General features: G+C 39.8%; 1 non-coding gene across 1 annotated transcript; it reads left to right on the plus strand.

The window, feature by feature from the left end:
- Positions 1–9,468: 9,468 nt before the first annotated feature.
- On the plus strand, positions 9,469–9,576 carry LOC130943092 (small nucleolar RNA R71). Its single transcript, XR_009071626.1, has one exon. It is a non-coding gene; the product is annotated as a small nucleolar RNA R71 (small nucleolar RNA).
- Positions 9,577–9,838: the final 262 nt, after the last annotated feature.

Genomic DNA, 9,838 nt, shown 5'->3' on the forward strand with positions numbered 1-9,838 from the left:
CCTCTTGGCTCCGTCCATCTTTGATTGCTTTGACCTTGATGCATATTCCTGTTATAGCTTTCTCTTCCTGCAACATAGTTGTAACCAGACTCATAGCCAAAGGGGTGAGAGTTCATAGTAGTAGGAGAAAATAAAAACAAAATCTAACAAAAAGAAAATATTTTGAAAAAGATTTGATTTTTTTTTGAAAAAATAAGATAAGATATTTTTGAAAAAAATAAGATAAGATATTTTTTATTGAAAAATATTTACAATAACCAATAATAAGGCACACGTTTACAATTCCCTGGCAACGGCGCCATTTTGAAGAGAGGAACTTTTGCGTGGTCTAGAATTCAGAATAAATTCCCGTTGCAAGTATAGCTTCTAAACCAACAAAAGTCCTTTCTTACAAACGTTTTGGTTGTCACAAGTAACAAACCCCTTTAAAATTGATAACCGAAGTATTTAAACCTCGGGTCGTCTTCTCAAGGAATTGCAGGGAGGTATGTTCTTATTATTGGTTATGCAAAGGTATATTTTGGGGTTTTCAAAAGGGTTGAACAAGTAATGTAAAATAACAAGTCGTCAAAATAATAACTAGTAAAGCTCTAGGCAAGGTGATGAGCGGATAATTTATACGCTTTTTGGCACTATTTTTAGTATGTTTTTAGTACATTTTAGTTAGTTTTTATTATATTTTTTTTAGTTTTTAATTAAAATTTATTTTTCTGGACTTTACTATGAGTTTTTGTGTTTTTTTGTGATTTCAGGTATTTTCTGGCTGAAATTGAGGGACCTGAGCAAAAATCTGATTCAGAGGCTGAAAAAGGACTGCAGATGCTATTGGATTCTGACCTCCCTGTACTTGAAGTGGATTTTCTGGAGCTACAGAAGCCCAATTGGCGCGCTCTCAATTGAGTTGGAAAGTAGACATCCTGGGCTTTTCAGCAATATATAATAGTCCATACTTTATCCAAGAATTAATGGGCCAAACCGGCGTTCCAAATCAGCTTCAGAATTCCCGGCGTTTAACGCCGGAACTGGCACAAGAGTTGGAGTTAAACGCCCAAACTGGCACAAAAGCTGGCGTTTAACTCCAGGAAAAGTCTCTACATATGAAAGCTTCAATGCTCAGCCCAAGCACAGACCAAGTGGACCCCGGAAGTGGATTTTTACGCCATTTACTCATTCTTGTAAACCCTAGGTCACTAGTTCACTATAAATAGGACTTTTTGCTATTGTATCTTCATCTCATGACACATTACACGTTTCATATTGTATCTTCTACGACATGAGTCTCTAAACCCCATGGTTGGGGGTGAGGAGCTCTGCTGTGTCTTGATGGATTAATGCAATTACTACTGTTTTTTCATTCAATCACGCTTGCTTCTATTCTAAGATACCACTTGTTCTTCAACCCGATGAATGTGATGATCCGTGACACTCATCACCATTCTCACCTATGAACGTGTGTCTGACAACCACCTTCGTTCTACCTTCGTTTGAGTGTGTATCTCTTGGATTCCTTAAGCAGAATCTTCGTGGTATAAGCTAGAACCCATTGGCGGCCATTCTTGAGAATCCGGAAAGTCTAAACCTTGTCTGTGGTATTCCGAGTAGGATTCGAGGTTTGAATAACTGTGACGAGCTTCAAACTCGCGAGTGTTGGGCGTTAGTGATAGACGCAAAAGAATCACTGGATTCTATTCCGACATGATCGAGAACCGATAGATGATTAGCCGTGCGGTGACAGCGTGCGTTGAACATTTTCACTGAGAGGATGGGAGGTAGCCATTGACAACGGTGAAACCTAACATACGGCTTGCCATGGAAGGAGCCTTGCGTGCATGAAGAAGAAGACAGTAGGAAAGTAGAGATTCAAAAGATATAGCATCTCCAAAACCTCAACCTGTTCTCCATTACTGCAAAACAAGTATTTATTTCATGTTCTTTTAAATTTTACAATTAAATCTGAGAATTATTGATATCCTGACTAAGAGTTACAAGATAACCATAGCTTGCTTCAAGCTGACAATCTCCGTGGGATCGACCCTTACTCACGTAAGGTATTACTTGGACGACCCAGTCCACTTGCTGGTTAGTTGTGCGGAATTGCAAAAGTGTGATTGTGATTTCGTGCACCAAGTTTTTGGCGCCGTTGCCGGGGATTGTTCGAGTTTGGACAACTGACGGTTTATTTTGTTGCTTAGATTAGGAATATTTTATTTTTGTTTTTTAGAGTCTTTTATTTGAGTTTAGTTTTATATTTTAAGTTTGGTGTCTTCTTTGTGTTTTCCTTTAAATTTTTGAAATTTTGTGTTTGATTTTCTAAAAATTTTACGTTTGGTGTCTTTTGTGCTTTTGTTTACTTAAAATTTTCTCTAAAAAAAAATTTCTTGGTTTTCATCTTGAACTTCAAAGTGTTCTTGGTGTTCACCTTGACATTCAAAGTTTTCTTGTTTGTTCTCTTTGTTTTGATCTAAAATTTCTAAGTTTAGTGTCATTTTGTTGTTTTTCTCTTTCCTCATTAAAATTCAAAAATAAAAAATATCCTTTCCTTGTTTTACTCATAATTTTTGAAATTTTGCATTAATTTTCAAAATCATATTTTTTTTAGTCAAGTCAAAATACTAATTTCAAAAATTGATTTTTTTTTCAAATCTTTTTCAAAAATACTTTTCAATCATATCTTTTTTAATTGCTAATTCCAAAATCTTTTTAATTAATTAATTAATTTAGTTTTCAATTTGTTTTGATTTTATTTTCTTTTGGTTTTCGAATTTTTATTTTATTTTCCATTTATTTTATTTTCTTATTTTCGGTTACTGTTAATTAAATAAAATAAAATAAAGCATCATGGACCTAAGTGGAATTGAGCAGTCCAAAAGGACTCTGGGGTCATATGCTAACCCCATTACAGCTGCATATGGGAGTAGTATCTGTATACCTCCCATTAAAGCAAGCAGCTTTGAGCTAAATCCTCAACTCATTATTATGGTGCAGCAAAATTGCCAGTATTCCGGTCTTCCACAGGAAGAACCTACTGAGTTTCTGGCACAATTCTTACAAATTGCTGACACGGTACGTGATAAAGAAGTGGATCAGGATGTCTACAGATTGTTACTGTTTCCATTTGCTGTAAAAGATCAAGCTAAGAGGTGGTTGAATAACCAACCCACAATGCCCCTCTGAAATGTTTTCAGAGTGGGTATAGTTAGACATCTTCTACTATGGGATTACAGAAAAAGCTTAGATGTCTTTAGACCACTCAGCTGGTGGATCTATACAGATGAGGAAGACGATTGAAGAGGCTCAAGAGCTCATAGATACGGTTGCTAGAAATCAACATCTATACTCAAGCAGTGAGTCCTCTATAAAAGAAGAAGCTATGGCAGTAACTACTGATCCTAATCCTCAAGAACAGATTGTTGAACTTAATCAACAATTACTCCTAATGACAAAATAATTAGCAGAGTTTAAAGAGATGCTCCAAGAAACTAAAAATGCTAACCAGAATATGAAAACACAATTGAATCAGACAAGACAGTAGCTATATAAATAGATAACAGAAGAATGCTAAGCTGTTAAATTAAGGAGTGGGAAGACATTAAATGTATCAACTCAAAGCAGCAGAAAGCCAAGAAAGGAACAACTGACAGAGGATAACCAAACCACTGCCCAAAATCCCTCTGAGGACAGTAAGAGCCCAGAGAGGAATACTTCTGGCGTTCAAACGCCAAAAAGGGGGGAAAAGTTGGCGTTAAACGCCCATTCCTTGCCCAGTTCTGGCGTTCAAACGCCAGAAAAGGGTGGAAAGCTGGCATTAAACGCCCATCCTGCACCCAGTCCTGGCGTTCAAACGCCAATGAGGAATCAGACACCTGAGAGTGCTGATAGTAACCCCTCTAAGAAGGCTTCTCCAACCACCTCTATAGGGAATAAACCTACAACAACTAAGGTTGAAGAATATGAAGCCAAGATGCCTTATCCTCAGAAACTCCGCCAAGCGGAACAGGATAAACAATTTGCCCGCTTTGCAGACTATCTCAGGACTCTTGAAATAAAGATTCCGTTTGCAGAGGCACTTGAGCAAATACCCTCTTATGCTAATGGTGCACGAAATTGTGAACAATACTTTTTCACAACTCTCATAATCCCTGGTCATGAACTCCAAAAACTTGGTGGTTCAATTCCATGGCATTACACAACTTCGCACAACTAACCAGCAAGTGCACTGGGTCGTCCAAGTAATACCTTACGTGAGTAAGGGTCGATCCCACGGAGATTGTTAGCATTGAAGCAAGCTATGGTCATCTTGTAAATCTTAGTCAGGCAAACTCAAATGTATATGATGATGAACGAAAATAACATAGAAGATAAAGATAGTGATACTTATGCATATCATTGGTGTAAGAGCTTCAGACAAGCATATGAAGATGCCTTCCCTTCCGTCTCTCTGCTTTCCTACTGCCTTCATCCAATCCTTCTTACTCCTTTCCATGGCAAGCTCGTATAGGGTTTCACTGTTGTCAGCAGCTACCTCCCATCCGCGCAGTGAAAGCTAATGCACGCACTCTGTCACAGTACTGCCAATCACCGGTTTGGTTCCCTCCCCTACCGGAATAGAATCACTCTTTTGCGTCTGTCACTAACGCCCAGTAGGTTACAGGTTTGAAGTACGTCACAGTCATTCAATCATTGAATCCTACTCAGAATACCACAGACAAGGTTAGACCTTCCGGATTCTCTTGAATGCTGCCATCAGGTCCTGCCTATACCACGAAGACTCTGATCTCACGGAATGGTTGGCTCGTTTGTCAGGCGAGCACTCGGTTTTCAGGCGATCAACCATGCATCGTGCAATCAGGAATCCAAGAGATATTCACTAAGCCTCAGATGCTTGTAGAACAAGAATGGTTGTCAGTCACCTTGTTCATGGGTGAGAATGGTGATGGGCGTCAATCATCACCTTCATCATGTTGAAGAACAAGTGATATCTTGGACAAAGAACAAGCGGAATTGAATGGAAGAACAATAGTAATTGCATTAATACTCAAGGTACAGCAGAGCTCCACACCTTAATCTATGGTGTGTAGAAACTCCACCGTTGAAAATACATAAGCATAAGGTCTAGGCATGGCCGAATGGCCAGCCTCCAAAGGTCTAGGATAGCATAAAACAAAGATAGCTACCAAAAGTCCTAGATGTCTATACAATAGTAAAAGGTCCTACTTATAGAAAACTAGTACATAGATGAGTAAATGACATAAAAATCCACTTCCGGGCCCACTTGGTGTGTGCTTGGGCTGAGCAATGAAGCAATTTCGTGTAGAGACTCCCCTTGGAGTTAAACGCCAGCTTTAGTGCCAGTTTGGGCGTTTAACTCCCAATTAGGTGCCAGTTCCGGCGTTTAACGCTGGAATTTCTTGAGGTGACTTTGAACGCCGGTTTGGGCCATCAAATCTTGGGCAAAGTATGGACTATTATATATTGCTGGAAAGCCCAGGATGTCTACTTTCCAACGCCGTTGAGAGCGCGCCAATTGGGCTTCTGTAGCTCCAGAAAATCCACTTCGAGTGCAGGGAGGTCAGAATCCAACAGCATCTGCAGTCCTTTTGAGTCTCTGGATCAGATTTTTGCTCAGATCCCTCAATTTCAGCCAGAAAATACCTGAAATCACAGAAAAACACACAAACTCATAGTAAAGTCCAGAAAAGTGAATTTTAACTAAAAACTAATAAAAATATACTAAAAACTAACTAAAGGATACTAAAAACATACTAAAAACAATGCCAAAAAGCATACAAATTATCCGCTCATCACAACACCAAACTTAAATTGTTGCTTGTCCCCAAGCAACTGAAGATCAAATAAGATAAAAAGAAGAGAATATGCAATGAACTCCAAAAACATCTATGAAGATCAGTATTAATTAGATGAGCGGGGCTTTTATCTTTTTGCCTCTGAATAGTTTTGGCATCTCACTCTATCCCTTGTAATTCAGAATGATTGGCTTCTTTAGGAACTCAGAATCCAGATAGTGTTAATGATTCTCCTAGTAAAGTATGATGATTCTTGAACATAGCTATTTCTTGAGTCTTGGCCGTGGCCCAAAGCACTCTGTCTTCCAGTATTACCACCGGATACATACATGCCACAGACACATAATTGGGTGAACCTTTTCAGATTGTGACTCAGCTTTGCTAAAGTCCCCAATTAGAGGTGTCCAGGGTTCTTAAGCACACTCTTATTTGCCTTGGATCACAACTCTTATTCTTTCTTTTTCTTTCTCTTTTTTTTTCGGTTTTTCTTCTCTTTTTCTTTTCTTTTTTTTTCGTTTGCTTTTTCTCTTTTTTTTTCTGCTTTTTCTTGCTTCAAGAATCATTTTTAATGATTTTTCAGATCCTCAGTAACATGTCTCCTTTTTCATCATTCTTTCAAGAGCCAACATTCATAAACCACAAATTCAAAAGGCATATGCACTGTTCAAGCATACATTCAGAGAACAAAAGTGTTGCCACCACATCAAAATAATTAAACTATTATAAAATTCAGAATTCATGCAATTCTTTCCTTTTCAATTAAGCACGTTTTTATTCAAGAAAGGTGATGGATTCATAGGACATTCATAACTTTAAGGCATAGACACTAAGATACTAATGATCACAAGACACAAACATGGACAAACATAAAGCATAAAAATCGAAAAACAGAAGAATAAAGAACAAGGAAATCAAGGAACGGGTCCACCTTAGTGATGGCGGCTCTTTCTTGCTCTTGAAGATCCTATGGAGTGCTTGAGCTCCTCAATGTCTCTTCCTTGTCTTTGTTGCTCCTCCCTCATGATTCTTTGGTCTTCTCTAATTTCATGGAGGAGAATGGAGTGTTCTTGATGCTCCACCCTTAGTTGTCCCATGTTGGAACTCAATTCTCCTAGGGAGGTGTTTAATTGCTCCCAATAATTTTGTGGAGGAAAGTGCATCCCTTGAGGAATCTATCCATCTCCCATGACTCGGAGGTGGAAGCTTTTGCCTTCCCTTTCCTCTTTTTAGAGGTTTCTCCGGCCTTGGATGCCATAAATGGTTATGGAAAAACGAAAAAGCAACGCTTTTACCACACCAAACTTAAAATGTTTGCTCGTCCTCGAGCAAAAGAAGAAAGAAGAGAGTAGAAGAAGAAGAAATGAGGAAGAGGGGGAAGGTGGTGTGTTCGGCCAAGAAGGGAAAGAAGGGGTGTTTAGGTTGTGTGAAAATGAATGTGAGTGGTGAAGAGAAAGAGATGTTGAGGTGATTGGTGAATGGGTGAAGAAGAAGAGAAAGAGTGGTGGGGTTTATGGGGATCCTGTGGGGTCCACAGATCCTTAGGTGTCAAGGAAAAGTCATCCCTGCACCAAATGTTGCTCAAAATCACGTGTTGAGCTATTTCTGGCGTTAAACGCCGGGCTGGTGCCCATTCCTGGCGTTTAACGCCAGGTTGTTGCCCTTTACTGGCGTTTAACGCAAGTCTGGTGCCCCTTTCTGGCGTTAAACGCCCAGAATGGTGCCAGACTGGGCGTTAAACGCCCAACAGCTAGCATTACTGGCGTTTGAACGCCAGCTTCTTCTCCTCCAGGGTGTGCTGTTTTTCTTCCTGTTTTTCATTCTGTTTTTGCTTTTTTCATTGTTTTTGTGACTTCTTATGATCATCAACCTACAAAAAAGATAAAATAACAAAAGAAAATAGTTAACTATAAAATATTGGGTTGCCTCCCAACAAGCGCTTCTTTAATGTCATTAGCTTGACATAGGACTCTCATGGAGCCTCAGAAATGATCAGAGCAATGTTGGAACCTCCCAACACCAAACTTAGAGTTTGAATGTGGGGGTTCAACACCAAACTTAGAGTTTGGTTGTGGCCTCCCAACACCAAACTTAGAGTTTGACTGTGGGGGCTCTGCTTGGCTCTGTTTTGAGAGAAGCTCTTCATGCTTCCTCTCCATGATGATAGAGGGATGTCCTTGGGCCTTAAACACCAAGGATTCTTCATTCACTTGAATGATCAACTCTCCTCTATCAACATCAATCACAGCCTTTGCTGTGGCTAGGAAGGGTCTGCCAAGGATGATGGATTCATCCATGCACTTCCCAGTCTCTAGGACTATGAAGTCAGTAGGGATGTAATGGTCTTCAATCTTCACCAAAACATTCTCTACAAGTCCATGAGCTTGTTTTCTTGAATTGTCTGCCATCTCTAATGAGATTCTTGCAGCTTGCACCTCAAAGATCCCTAATTTCTCCATTACAGAGAGGGGCATGAGGTTTACACTTGACCCTAAGTCACACAAGGCCTTCTTGAAGGTCATGGTGCCTATGGTACAAGGTATAGAAAACTTCCCAGGATCTTGCCTCTTTTGAGGCAGTTTCTGCCAAGACAAGTCATCCAGTTCTTTGGTGAGCAAGGGAGGTTCATCCTCCCAAGTCTCATTTCCAAATAACTTGTCATTTAGCTTCATGATTGCTCCAAGGTATTTAGCAACTTGCTCTTCAGTGACATATCATCCTCTTCAGAGGAAGAATACTCATCAGAGCTCATGAATGGCAGAAGTAAGTCCATGGAATCTCTATGGTCTCATTTTGAGCCTTAGATTCCCATTGTTCCTCATTGAGGAACTCAGAGGAGATTGGTACACGCCCATGAGGTCTTCCTCAGTGGCGTCCTCCTCCTCTCTTTCCTCTCCATATTCGGCCATGTCTATGGCTTTGCACTCTCCTTTGGATTTTCTTCTGTATTACTTGGGAGAGTGCTAGGAGGGAGTTCAGTAACTTTCTTGCTCAGCTGACCCACTTGTCCTTCCAAATTTCTGATGGAGGACCTTGTTTCATTCATGAAACTTTGAGTGGTCTTTATTAGATCAGAGACCATTGTTGCTAAGTCAGAAGTATTCTGCTTAGAACTCTCTGTCTGTTGCTGAGAAGATGATGGAAAAGGCTTGCCATTGCTAAACCTGTTTCTTCCACCATTATTGTTATTGAAACCTTGTTGAGGTCTCTCTTGATTCTTCCATGAGAAATTGGGGTGATTTCTCCATGAAGAATTGTAGGTGTTTTCATAGGGTTCTCCTAGGTATTTCACCTCTTCCATTGAAGGGTTCTCAGGATCATAGGCTTCTTCCTCAGATGAAGCTTCCTTAGTACTGCTTGGTGCATTTTGCATTCCAGACAGACTTTGAGAAATCAAATTGAGTTGTTGAGTCAATATTTTATTCTGAGCCAAAATGGCATTCAGAGTGTCAATCTCAAGAACTCCTTTCTTCTGACTAGTCCCATTGTTCACAGGATTCCTTTCAGAAGTGTATATGAATTGGTTATTTGCAACCATTTCAATCAATTCTTGAGCTTCTGCAGGCGTCTTCTTCAGATGAAGAGATCCTCCAGCAGAGCTATCCAAAGACATCTTGGATAGTTCAGAGAGACCATCATAGAAAATACCTATGATGCTCCATTCAGAAAGCATGTCTGAAGGACATCTTTTGATTAATTGTTTGTATCTTTCCCAAGCTTCATAGAGGGATTCTCCATCCTTCTGTCTGAAGGTTTGGACTTCCACTCTAAGCTTACTCCTTCTTTGTGGTGGAAAGAACTTTGCCAAGAAGGCATTGACTAGCTTTTCCCAAGAGTCCAGGCTTTCTTTAGGTTGAGAATCCAACCATATTCTAGCTCTGTCTCTTACAGCAAAAGGGAATAGCATCAGTCTATAGACCTCAGGGTTAACCCCATTAGTCTTGACTGTGTCACAGATTTGCAAGAATTCAGCTAAAAACTGATGAGGATCTTCCATTGGAAGTCCATGGAACTTGCAACTCTGTTGCATTAGAGAA

Source organism: Arachis stenosperma, chromosome 7, assembly GCF_014773155.1.
Source record: "Arachis stenosperma cultivar V10309 chromosome 7, arast.V10309.gnm1.PFL2, whole genome shotgun sequence".
NCBI lineage: Eukaryota > Viridiplantae > Streptophyta > Magnoliopsida > Fabales > Fabaceae > Arachis > Arachis stenosperma.